The sequence below is a fragment of the Tiliqua scincoides genome, chromosome 10 (genome assembly GCF_035046505.1).
Source record: "Tiliqua scincoides isolate rTilSci1 chromosome 10, rTilSci1.hap2, whole genome shotgun sequence".
In the NCBI taxonomy this organism is placed as follows: Eukaryota; Metazoa; Chordata; class Lepidosauria; order Squamata; family Scincidae; genus Tiliqua; species Tiliqua scincoides.
Window position 1 is genome coordinate 17,744,696 of NC_089830.1, and position 13,851 is coordinate 17,758,546.

General features: G+C 46.7%; 1 pseudogene; it reads right to left on the bottom strand.

The window, feature by feature from the left end:
* Window positions 1-7,130: 7,130 nt before the first annotated feature.
* LOC136661825 (5S ribosomal RNA) lies at window positions 7,131-7,250 on the bottom strand (annotated as a pseudogene).
* Window positions 7,251-13,851: the final 6,601 nt, after the last annotated feature.

Genomic DNA, 13,851 nt, shown 5'->3' on the forward strand with positions numbered 1-13,851 from the left:
GGTTCTGGCACAGCGTCTAGTGTGGCTGAAAAGGCCGATTCCGGAGTGACAATTCCTTCCACACTGGGAGCAAGTGTATTGTGTCCCTGGTCTGACTCCCTGGCTATGGGCCTTCCTTCTTTGCCTCTTTGCCTCAGACTGTTGGCCAAGTGTCTCTTCAAACTGGGAAAGGCCATGCTGCACAGCCTGCCTCCAAGCGGGCCGCTCAGAGGCCAGGGTTTCCCACCTGTTGAGGTCCACTCCTAAGGCCTTCAGATCCCTCTTTCAGATGTCCTTGTATCGCAGCTGTGGTCTACCTGTAGGGCGCTTTCCTTGCATGAGTTCACCATAGGGGAGATCCTTTGGGATCCAGCCATCATCAATTATCACGACATGACCGAGCCAAAGCAGGCGTCTCTGTTTCAGCAGTGCATACATGCTAGGGATTCCAGCACATTCCAGGACTAAGCAAGTGTGACCATTAAACACCTTGGCTCAAAATGTGAGACTGGAGAGCCTCTCCAAGTACAAGCAGAAAATACTAGGTCTGGTGGCCCAATGGCTGACTCAACATCCAGCAACATCATATCTTCATGATGCATCGATCCGTGTCATCATTTGGTGCTCAGATTCCACATGTGAACCAAATGCCAAATGAAAAATCACCCTCCTGCATTACCATTTGGATATGTACCTTGTGGCTGAGACTAATTCGGGGTTTGCCTGACCAAGATGCTCTTCAGATGTGAGTTCTCCTCTATAATTAGTATGTTCAATGTTTTATCATCTCTCTGTATACTTTATGTAGCACTGAACCATCACAGGCATTCTGAAGAGAGCACAGCTTAGTGGTGGCACATAAGCTTTCCAGGAGGAAACCCTAAGTTTGGTCCCTGGCATCTCCAGATAGAGCTGGAAAAAACCTGTGTGAGAAACGCTGGAGAACTTCTGCCAGTTGGTTTTGAAGACACTGACCTAGATATCATCTTCTGTTTGAGTCTAAGAGCCCAATCCTAAACTGTGCACACCAGTTTACCGCACTATTGCAAACGTGCCGTAAAGTACGTTTGCGAGCCCTTCGCATCAGAGCTAGTCCAGCACCAGCCAGCTCTGGGCTAGCACTAGTAGAAAACCTGTGCTCCCCCTTTCAGCAGTCACCCCAACCAATGGGCGGTGGAGAGGTAGGTAGGAGTGTGGGGGAAGCAGAGAGGAGGTGTTGGAGGTGGGGGAGGCCAGGGAGAGGGTGGGGAGGAGGTGTGCCAGGGGAGGGAGCTGGATGAGAGGAGGGTGGGACCAGTGGAACTCAGCTCCACTGGATCCTGAACTCTGTGGTGGGCCTTGCAGCCCAACATGGAGGCTCTTGATTCTGCACCAACTCAAGGGCTGCTGCAGGGTCAAGTAACCCTGGGGGAAGGGGACAAATGTCCCCTTTTCCCAAAGAGCCACTGACGGCTGCCCAGTGTCCAGCAGCAGTCATTTTCAGCGCTGCGGTAGCCCCACATGCCAGGCAATTTAGGATTGGGCTGTAAGGCAGCTCCATACATTGGGCTGTATATCTTTAAAATAAGACCGTCTGCACTGTTTTGACACTTTACCATCTACAGCCATGGTCCCCAAACTTTTCAGCAGCGGGACCCACATTTTAAAACGACACACTATCAGGATCCACCTAGGTTTTCCAGACTTTTAAAAAATGAGATCTAGAAAGAAATAATCTGTTATATATTTATAAGCAACAATAACCAGAAAGAAAGTCCCTCAAACATTTATCTCCCTGTACTTACACATACTTGCAAACTGCAGGAGCTCAGCTCCTTTCAGGGTGATTACCAGCTATCCTGCAAACTGCAGGAGCTGAGCTCTTTGCCGGGTAATTAGCAGCAGCAGTATCTGATTTTTGACTACCTTCAGGGATTGAGGCAATTCGTTATCTGATCTTTCCATCACCCTTATCAGGTCACAACCCACCACTGGATCCTGACCCACAGTTTGGGAACCACTGGTCTATGGAGATGCTGTAAGTCCCGTTTTTATCCATCAGGAATGCACTGGAGGCTGGAGCTGCACCTTGTCCTCACCTCAACTGGGTGGGCAATCACTGACATATGCAAACGAGCCCCGAGAAGAGCGGAGGCTTTGATAGCCCTCTGCCAGACCAAACATTCTTTGCCATGTTTAACTGGGTCTGATGTGTCTTGCCCGCCGTCCAACCACAGGGGAAAACAACAACAACACTGAATTAATCTTAACACATCCCAGATGGTGCTTGAAGCAACATCAGGTTGTATCATACCCTGCGAACAGCAATGAAAATAAATCGAGACGAAGGCGCTGGCCACGGCCTTCATTCAGATGAATGAGTTGAGCAAGAGAATAATCTATTTCTTGTCTGGTGTTATACACTGGGATGTGGAAGGAAAACGGAACTTCAGGGAAGACCCATGATTATCTTGCTTTGTTCCACAATCTGGTAGGGCTGGTCTGTCCATGAAGCTGACTGAGAGAGACCACCTGAGGTCACAGATTAGTGTGGGGCAGGACCCACTACCTGCTTCTGTCTGCACATCCACCTCCTCTTCTGTCCCGTCAAAACCTTTCTCTAGAGATCTTGTGCCCACTTTAGACCAATTAGCTTCCCTTCTCCCCCCCCATAGCCCTAGTTCTGCAGAAAGCACTGCTGGACCCCATCACCAGGATACCTTGCCTGTTCAAACTGCAGAAGCCATCCTTCCTTCCTCTCTGCTCCAGTCAGTAGGTTCTCCACCTACAGCAGCCACACCTTAGCTTCTGCAGCTCCTGGGTGAGGTAGCCACACAGCAGTCTCCAGCAGTCTCCAGCCAGGCAGCCATTCCTCCTTTCATCTTCTCTCCCCTCCAACCTTTCTCCTCCCACACTCTCTGGTATGATTTTTTTCACTTTTATCTACAAGATCCTCATTATCCCTACTAGTCTGCAGTTGGGGGCCACACTCATTGCTGGTCAAAGTTTAAACCCTATACCATAGTCTCTTGAGACTGAAGGCTGCCAACCATACTGGTCTTCCTATGCTCAAAGCGGTGCACCACATAACCAGTAAAAGTTAATACTATTGATAAAAGCATTGAAATAAAAACGTTATAAAACAGCTGGAAGAGAGAGGGGAAATTTGGGAGACACTTTTTCTTCTCTTCCACCTGGCAACATTCTAGAAATACCATGAAAATCAACCAATTCCAAAGGTTTGAATTCTGCTCCAGAAAACATTTCCAATTCACTGAAATATCAGAATCAGGGAGAAGTGGATTCTTAAAGCATCTCTACTCCGAAGATGTTTATTAGACTGAATCAGGACTATTTGATTAGAGCCACCATCCTTCTCATGCCTGTTGACAGACTCACAGGCTTCTATATTATGAACTGGGTTCCGCTGCTTCTGGAATGACATTTATAAATCGACTTGGAAATCGATTCCAACATGGAATCTAGAGCCTGGCTCAAAAGACATCTGCAAACTGTTGCCAGCAAGCTGTTCACCACCTTGCCAGGGGAAGTGTCTCCACCTACTGGAGTAATTTAATTCTCTTAAGTAAGCCCTTTGATCGTACCAATTAACTAGTCCAGTGGCTCTCAAACTTTTTAACATGATCCACTTTTTAGAATGACAGTTAGGGCCCACTGAAAGTGATGTCATTAACCTGGAAGTGACGTCACAGCCGGAAATGACATCATCAAGTAGAGATTTTTAACACCCTCATACAACAAAATCAAATCAAAGTAAATTAATTAAATTTGCAATAAGTATATGTTTTACGAATTAAACAAATGAATTAAAAGTTTACAATAATTATATGTTTAAAAATTTATTTAAAATAATGAACCCTTCTAACCCTCCCAAGCAGTTGCTGATCCGTTCAAAAAAAAAAAATTCCCCAAACATCCCAAAGGCTGCAATCCTATCCACACTTACCCAGCAGTAAGTCCCATTGACTATTACGATTAAAAGCATGCATATATATATGCATTTAACATATATAACAAATGCACTAGCCATTTGTTAAGGGGAATGCATCCAGGTGTGACATTTCTCCAAGTTAAAGCCAACAAACTAAAGCTATGAGTAAGAGTTCAACAGGTGAGGATTAAGTCCATACTGGAAAGGGTCCTATGAAGTCATAAAGAAATACATCAACTACTGAGAGCCCAATCCTATGCATGTCTACTCAGAAGTATGTTCCATTATAATCAATGGGGCTTACTCCCAAGAAAGTGTGGATAGGATTGTAGCCTGAGTGATGCTGGCTCTCATGAGAACATAAGAACAGCCCCGCTGGATCAGGCCATAGGCCCATCTAGTCCAGCTTCCTGTATCTCACAGCGGCCCACCAAATGCCCCAGGGAGCACACCAGATAACAAGAGACCTCATCCTGGTGCCCTCCCTTGCATCTGGCATTCTGACATAGCCCATTTCTAAAATCAGGAGGTTGCACATACACATCATGCAAAGATTCTGTTGTGGGGTCATGGTAACCTCTTACAGGAATGAGAAAGGTTAAAGACCACTGGACTAGATCACCACCAGGTTAAGCGTTGGAGGCATCTGGTGCACACCTCCAGGTAGCTTGGTGAGGTTCAAACAGGAGTGAGGCACAGCTTGCTAAGAATATCACAAGAGCCCCACTAGATCGGGCCATAGGACATAAGAACATAAAAACAGCCCCACTGGATCAGGCCATAGGCCCATCTAGTCCAGCTTCCTGTATCTCACAGCGGCCCACCAAATGCCCCAGGGAGCACACCAGATAACAAGAGACCTGCATCCTGGTGCCCTCCCTTGCATCTGGCATTCTGACATAGCCCATTTCTAAAATCTCATGAATGAAGAGTTCTAATCTCTCGTGAATGAAAAAATTTAACCGCCCACATTTAACGCAATGCAATAGCACAGAAGGTTGGTGACGACATGATGGCGTCATTATGTCACCCCCGAACTTCCAGGACATGGAGCTCCTCCAGGCCTGGGCCTAGACTTTGCTGACATCACCCTTTTCCTCAGGAGCTTGGCATACTCAGGTGCTGAGGCATCCATAATGCACCTCATTCGTTGACCGAAACAGCCCAGGTGCCTCTTGTGAGCAAAAGCTGTTCTCTGTGATGGCGTCCTGAGACAGGCGAGCAACAGTTTGGGGCTGAGCCAGACCACAAGGCTCACGTTCATGCCTGCCCCTCAGTGAAGTCCGACCCCTGGTCCCAGGAGGTGTGAAACCAGTGGGGCTGGCCCACCCTCCGACATCCACCACAGCTATGTGGAAAATATTTAAAGCACATCAACGCTTCCTCCCTCCCTCCCCTCCCCATTCCACCCCCAACAGAAGCTACTGTGGCCATTGCTCCTGCCAGTGAATTAGAAGTTATTTGACAGGAAATCTTAAATAAAATTGGGTTGGGGGAGATCAATGGGGAAACCGCATGGAAAAACAGCATCATTCAATGCCTGGGCACTAGGAAGTGAAGATTAAATTGGGACATTAAGAGCTGGGCAGTGGAGAGGAATGGATTCTCAGAACAAATATCATACAAGAACTGTGTGCCAAAAATGTACTGTGACATGTTCATAAGAACATAAGAGCCCCACTGAATCAGGCCGAAGGCCCATCAGGTCCAGCTTCTTACATCGCACAGTGGCCCACCAGATGCCTCAGGGAGCACCCAAGACAACAAGAGACCTGCATCCTGGTGCCCTCCCTTGCACCTGGCATTCTGAGGTAGCCTACTTCTAAAACCAGGAGGTTGCACAGACCCATCACAGCTTTTAACCTCTAATGGACTTCTAGAAATCTATCCAATCACCTTTTGAAGGCATCTAGATGCCATCACCACATCCTGTGGCAAGGAGTTCTACAGACAAATTACATGCAGAGTGAAGAAATATTTTCTTGTCCCTGTGGGGGGGGGGGGTCTAAGAGGTCAGCCATGTCAAGCACTGGCCAAAGGCCCACACCTGTCAAAGGGTCCACCGTGCTGAATGTTCAGTCGTGGTGACCATGGTAGCAGCAAATTCACCATCAGGGGGCAAGTGAGGGGAGCCACCGGGAGCCCAGTGCAGGGCTTTGCTCCAGGGCCCCCAGCAACCTGGCACTCATCCCACTACCCCATGTGGTAAGAAGTTCCAGGGACACAGTTATATCCAGGTTCTGGATTCCATGGGAGGAGAGCTCACCGGAGTCATATGTTGTTGTCCTAATCGCAATTTGTTTCCTTGATAAATGTAAAGGTTGAGCATTGGATGGAGGCAGATATCAGAGCATTTCCACAAGCAACAACATCAGTTCCTCAGAGAGCACCCTTGAAGACTGCCTTCACCTCTAGCCTCCGTTCCCAACACAACACCACTCCCAGAAAGTCTGCAGCTGTGACACTACCAAAAACACACATGGAAGCTGGTGCGATTGAATTGAGACCTCTCTCACCCACTCACACCCTCCCCCTCTGTTGGTGGATAGACATTTCCAAAGCCACCCTGGCTCTCTATGCATCTTTGGATGGGAGTCAAAATGTTCATGAAAACCCCCTTTTGAACTCTAATAGGTCCCAGATTATGAACACAGAATACTGTTCATCGATGAGCGGATGCCGACACTGAATTATGATCATGGATGGTCTTGAACAATATTTACTCAGAAGGTGAGTGGTTAGTTCTGAAGCTAAGTTTAGGTACCATTTCTGCCTGACCAGAGAAGATAAGACAGAAAACATAATTTGGAAAATGAGTTTTTAAAGCAACGTATGGAAGACCCAAGAATGTGGGCAGATCGGTTCATGAAGTCCATAGCAGAATGAGCGATGGCTGTGTTGGATTCAGTAACCCACTTTTCACACCAGCCATTTCTCTTGTTCTGAATCATATCAGGTGATTACACAAATGATCCAAGTAAAACTTATCCATTCATTTAAATTTCATTCATTCATTTGTAAAACTGATTTTTTTTCGGCCCCCCAAAAATGTATAGAATATAAGATGCGGCCCTGGTATTGAAAAGTTTGGAGACCCCTGCTCTAACCCACCACTCTTCTCCCCTCCACACCTCCTTCCTGTTCTGTGGTTCTTTTTTAATCCAGGGTGGCAGAATGGTTGGTTGGTTGGCAACCTTCAGTCTCGAAAGACTATGGTATAAGCCTACAGCACCCGGTATTCCCAGGCGGTCTACCATCCAAGTACTAACCAGGCCTGACCCTGCTTAGCTTCTGAGATCAGATGAGATCGGACATGTGCAGGGTAACAGTTGCTGCAGAGGAGGGTAGGTTTGCAGGCAGAGGCCCCTGTCCCCATCGAGCATCGTCTGACATGATCAATCTGGCCAATGGCTGGGCCGGCCCCACATTAAATCCTTGCCTTATTCCCAAGTGAAGGATATTAAATATTGAAGCAATATGTATCAAGCACGTTCTGAAATCCCACAGCAATATTCCAGACCAACAAGAATGTCAATTAGTGGCCACCAGAAAACCGTTCTCTTTAAATGCCGGCTTATTTCCCATACTGTTCACTGTGTCTGAATGTTTTTTCACCTGCACATTTTAAAATGGAATGGCTTATTTTGGCCAACGATGGTAGTGTGTGGGGTGTAGAGGGGATTGCATGTGATGCTCTGTAAATAGTGCGGGGCACAAATCCCCAACCCTTCTAGCTTTTGAGTTTGAAACAAGAAACAGCAGTGCCCAAGTAGGCCAAAAGATTCTGCCTGCTTCTTGGTTGGAAGCTTACATTTGTAAAACACAAAATTAGATTGTCACACCTGATAATTATTAATATTTATTATTATTTTTTATTATTTTATTAATTTATACCCCGCCTTTTTGCCCAACGGGCACACAAGGCGGCTTACAAACAATTTAAAATACAACATTAAAAACAATCATTAAAACAATTTACAATAATTAGAAATCTAAAAACAAACAAACCCCGTGGATTCTCATATAAGAAGCAAGAACGCCAGCCAGCCTGTCAACAATTAAAAGCTTTTTGAAATAAAAAGGTCTTCAGTCCACGCCGAAATGTTAGCAATGAGGGAGCAGTTCTCAATTCTAAGGGGAGGGTATTCCACAGTTCGGGGGCCACCACCAAGAAGGACCTCTTCCTGGCCGCCGCCCCTCTCACATCTCTTAGTGGCGGCACAGTCAAAAGCCCATAAAGGCTTTAGTCCTCGTCAGAAGGTCCCTGATTCCCTCTTACGCCCAGCAAACACATAAGAAAGATATGGGAGTGTGCCGGTGAGCTATGCCACCCACACCAACATGCCCTCAGCATCTGAGTCAGTGATTTTCAACTAGTGTGCCATGGCTCATTGGTGGGTCACGAAAGGTCCACAGGTGTGTTTTGGGAGTTTGGAGCAGTGGTATCGTTAGGGGGGGTGCAGGCCACACTGGGTGACATGCACGGGGTGTGTGTGTGTGACACCACTACTTGCCAAAATTTTTCAAATATTGGTTGGTTGGTTGGCAACCTTCAGTCTCGAAAGACTATGGTATAAGCCTACAGGACCTGGTATTGCCAAGCGGTCTCCCATCCAAGTACTAACCAGGCCTGACCCTGCTTAGCTTCCGAGATCAGACAAGATCAGGCATGCGCAGGGTAACAGTATTTTCGAATAATACCATCATGTTATATATCAATATACCTGAAGGAATGCTTCCTGCAGTCAGCTCTTCCTTTTTCAGACAAACACCAAGTGCTCTGGGGGTGCAGTCAACAGACACTTTGGTCACATGGATGTGGCTAGCCGACATGTCTCCATTTCATTGTTTCGTCATAGCTGTGGTAGCTAGCATCTCTGAGACCAGAGGGTTGTTGGAGATCATAATTTCCAGGATATTCAAAAAGACCTGATGCTCTAGCTGTTAGTTTCACTTGGACTTGATCAGTTTTGAAATGAAATTGTAAGGTGACACCTTTTCAGGAGTCACCTAGACCAGGGGTGCCCAAACCCCGGCCCTGGGGCCACTTGCGGCCCTCGAGGCCTCTCAATGCGGCCCTCAGAGAGCCCCCAGTCTCCAATGAGCCTCTGGCCCTCCGGAGATTTGTTGGAGCCTGCACTGGCCCGACGCAACTGCTCTCAGCATGAGGGCAACTGTTTGACGTCTCACGTGAGCTGTGGATGAGGTTTCCCTCCACTGCTTGTTGTTTCACATCTGTGATGCAGTAGCAGCAGCAAAGGAAAGGCCAGCCTTGCTTTGTGCAAGGCCTTTTATAGGCCTTGAGCTGTTGCAAGACCTTCATTCATTCACATAAGTTCCATCTTTAATATATTCATTTATGTAAACTTATGTAAATTTATTCAAATTTTTAAATGTAAATTAGGTTTGTTTTTTTTTCCGCAGTCCCTGACACAGTGTCAGAGAGACGATGTGGCCCTCCTGCCAAAAACTTTGGACACCCCTGACCTAGACACATTTAAAATAAAGAAATAACTTCCTTTACAGGGGAGGATGAAAGGGTGGGAGAAATATGAAATGAGCCCTGGGTCTTTTTCAAAATCAGCTATACCCTGTTTGGGGGGGATGCACGTACAATGTATGTACAACCAATGTGATCACTCCATTTAAAGCAGAATGTAGAGTTAGAGTGTAGAGTTAGGGAGATGAAGAGAGGGATTGTAGGGGGAGAAATACAGCCCCCATTCTGGGAGACAAGAAATGAGGCAGCTGGAGGGTGGGTGGAGAGTCCCTTGGCAAGGATTTCAAGGAGAGGGAATGGGAGGGAGCCAAGTTGTAGTCTGTCAATTTTTCTGGCCCAAATTGTTTCCGAAGATTCAGGGCAAGTTCATTCCTCCACTCCATGATGCCTTCAGGATTTTCTTGGTTGACAGTTGTGTAAGCGGCTGAGCTATGTATCCAAAAGTCCCAGGTTCGAATCCTGCCCCACCATAAACTCACTTGATGGCCTTTGGCAAGTTGCGCCATCTGAGTCTTCCCACCTACAAAATAGGAATAAAGACCCAGGTCGTTGCAAATATCACAGCCATACATGTGACGCATTTTGCTATCTCACACGTTAACTGTGATGAAATCCTGCGGTCTCAAGTGGGAAACTTATTAGAGGAACCAATAGGGAGGTAGAGCTGGCACCCTAATTTCACATAAAGTGCACCCTAATTAGGGCTGGCGCTCTAATTTCACATGAAGTGGAATTCAAAGTGAATTATGGGGTACCTCCCAAGGTGAAAGACGGGCAAATGTTCAAAGGGAAGCTAAGCAAGTTTGGACAGGACAAATGAATTGGGAGGGGGAGGTTCTGCATGTAAACACATAAGTAGGAAGTTAATTTAAGATTATGATGAGATAGGTACATAAGGAAGGAAAGGATACTTCAAGGGTCATCCAATGGGTAGGAAGGCAGTGATAGTTGCCTATAGCTTTGTCTTAGCAGAGTTCAGGGATCCAGGCAGTGGCAGACACAGCACAACTGAATTTTGGGAAGAGCTTTACTGGAACAAAGAGAGAACTGCAGCTCTTGTTATGCACTAGCAAGAACAAGAAGACAGCAAAAAGAGCAGTAATTTTTTTCCCACATTTTTATACCGCCTTTCCTCCAAAGAGTTCAGAGCGGTGTACACAGCTGCTTTTCCTCCTTTTGTCCTTACAACAACCCTGTGAGGTAGGTGAGGCTGAGAGAAAGTGACTGGCCCAAGGTCACCCAGGAAGCTTCATGACTGAGAGAGGATTTGAACCTGGATCTTCCGGGTCTCAGTCCACCTCCCAAACCAGTCCAGCCAAAGCTGGAGAAAGCAACGCACAAGTTCTTAAACTAGGGGCCGTCTCAGCCTATTCTGAGAGGCATTTTATCAGGCGGGTACAAGGTTTCTTTTGGGCCCCTTCTCCGTGGGATCATAATTTCTACAAATTACGATCTATAAAATTAAGTAGGTTTACACAACGTGTGACAGCTCGTCTTCACACAATACGTGCAAACATTTTCTGAGATCTTAGGAAATCAAATTTTGTGACTCTGGGCCCAGGTATGATGTACCCCATGGGACCCTCTCTCATGTGCCCTGGTGAGATCAGAAAATGTAAGGAAATTTTTGAGTCCCCTCCTTTGCCTCCTGCCCCTCCCCCCCCCATTTTTTGAACCTGGGCCTGGGTGCTATTTACCCCCTGTACCCCACTCTTATGGGCTTTGGAGGCCAACATATGCACACACAGCATACACAGTGGGTAGCACAGCTCACATGCTGTCGGCTTTCCAATGCCTCGTGCTGTAGTAACCTCTCTCTGCCTTCGAATGCCACCCCAGTGTCACTTAAGCAGGTTGTTAGCAGGTTGTTCAAGGCACCTCCTCTCTTCCCACAAGCTTGTCATGCTCAGGAGCATTGAATCAGGCACTCCAGCTGGCATTCCCAGAGTGCAGCCTGCTACGTCTCCTGCACAAATGTTGTTGAACACTTTCCCATTCCCTCCCCGCCCTACACATTGTTCTTGGCAACATCATGCTTTCTAAAAGAGTGCGCAAGAGGGGGGGTTGAGTACCTTTGCATGAATTTATCACTTCTAGTTTGGATGTGGGTTTTTTTTCTGCAACTGTGAGATTCAGCAAGGGGCGGCCATAAATCAGGGCTTGGTGCACGCATCAATATTTGACAACGGAGTCAGGTATTCATACAGTGTGTTCAGCCAAATGGCCTGTACGAAATGTTCCCCTTTTTTCAGTGTCTCCTAATAAATTCAGGGGCTCTCTGAAAGCAGCAGCTGTTGGCCGCACCTTTCCTGCCCCTTGTGCAACTAAATAAATATGCAGCGCAACATGACATCAAGATACACACAGAGGCACAGGGCACAAGCTCAGTCTGCCTTCCTACATCGGAAGACTGATTAACTGTGCAGTGCCTTCCTATACCCAACAAAAATATGTCCTGTATGTTTGCATGAAAGGCCAAATCTAGGGTTTGCCTTTTCATTGAACGTAATTATGCAGGGTAGAAATTGACGTACAAAAATATGCAGGGGATGGATAGAGGGATGTTCTTTTCCTTCTCACACAAAACCAGAACCAGGGAACATCAAATCAAGTGTCGGGAGAGTCAGAACAGACAAAAGAAAATATTTCTTTAGTCGGCATGATCTGTGGAACTCCTTGCCACAGGATGTGGTGATGGCACCTGGCCTAGATGGGGAGGATTGGACAGATTAAAGTCCATCACAGGTTATAAGCCATGATGGGTCTATGCAACCCCCTGATTTTAGAAGTAGGCTAGCTCAGAATGCCGGGTGCAAGGGAGGCAGGTCTCTTGTTGTCTTGTTTACTCTCGGGGGCATTTGGTGGACCACTGTGAGATACAGGAAGCTGGACTAAATGGGTCTTTGCCCTGATCCAGCAGGGCTGTTCTTATGTTCTTATTGTACAAAATGCATTGGGGTTTGAACCAAGGTCTGCCAGTCCTTGAGGTGACATGCCACATTCTCCCTCTCTTACCTAGTGATGAGCCAGCCCTTCAACTGCCTGGATTGGGGGGAAAAAAGAGGGGGTGGAGAAGATGAGAAAGTAAGGAGCAGAGGAGCTCAATATTAAGAAAGGTGGAGCCCATCTGCTGGGGGGGGGGGACGGGGACTAGAGAACAGAGTCATTTTTGGCCAACCTGGAAATCCTAGCCATTAACATAGGAAGAGGATGTTCATATTTCAGTACCGGAGAGATACATCATGAATCGTTGCCTTAGTTCTGTTTGCTTTGATTCTCTTGGGCCAGGGTTAAATCAGGTCAAGGATGCTTTGACTTGGTTCCCTTTCCATAGTATTCGGGAAGCATTTGCTGCAAAAAGCAATTGAGCCAGGAAGAGGAGAGCGCAAAACCTCTTCATTTCTCAACCCCAGGCTTCCTGTGCTTCTTTTGAGTTTTTCTTTACCTCCCCCAAAGGCGCCTGGAAGTAGCCCCCAAATTTCTAATATAACACCTTGAGCGTTATAGCCTCAAGGTGTTATATAGCCTTGTATAGTGTTATATAGCCTTATATAGCTGTTATATAGCCTTATATAGTGTTATAGCCTCAAGGTGTTATATTAGTAGCCTCTAAGGCTACTAATGTCTGCGATGGAAGATGAACCCATCTAGGCTGCATGCCTAAATGCACTTACCTGGGAGTAAATGCCATGGCACACTTCTGAGTAGATGCACACAGGCTTGCACTGTTTGAACTAAGAAACCATAGATAGTTAAGTTGCAGACTGATCCAGCACAAACTCCCACGCAGGCCTTCAGCGGAGCGAGTGTAGGCTGCACTGCGCCACTGCTGCCAATCCTGCCCCCCTCCCATACTCTATCTACCCACCTCCTCCCCCATTGCCACCCTCCCCCTCCCCCACCCGTGCAATTCGATGCAGAACATACCATGTCTGGTGTGCACTGGGTCTTCTGCCTGTGTGCATGCACACCAGTGCTGGCAACTTCTATGCCATCATGAAGTGCTTTACGGCACTTTTTGGGCAGCTAGTAATGGCGCAGCACATGCTTCACGGGCCCACACGCTGAACAGAATTGTGCTTTTGGTCTATTTAGAGAGCAAGACACAAAAATCAAGATGCCACAATTCATGAATACCATTATAAGACCAACCATCCCTACCACCCCCAAAAGCACACACAACACACAATTTTTTTTTTCATTCTACAGAATTAATAACACATGCCTACAAAATTGAGGGTCAGAAAAGTTTTCCCCAAACTTTATGGTGGTTTGATATGAATTTGGGGTGCCAATTCCAAAAATGGCATCCGTTTTGCCCTATCATGTCTAGTTTTGGAGATATAGTATAGCCTCATTAGCGAATGTTTCAAGCAGCTTCCTCATGAGGAAGCCATGGTGCAGGCTTCCTCATGAGGAAGCTGCTTTGAACCATTCACTA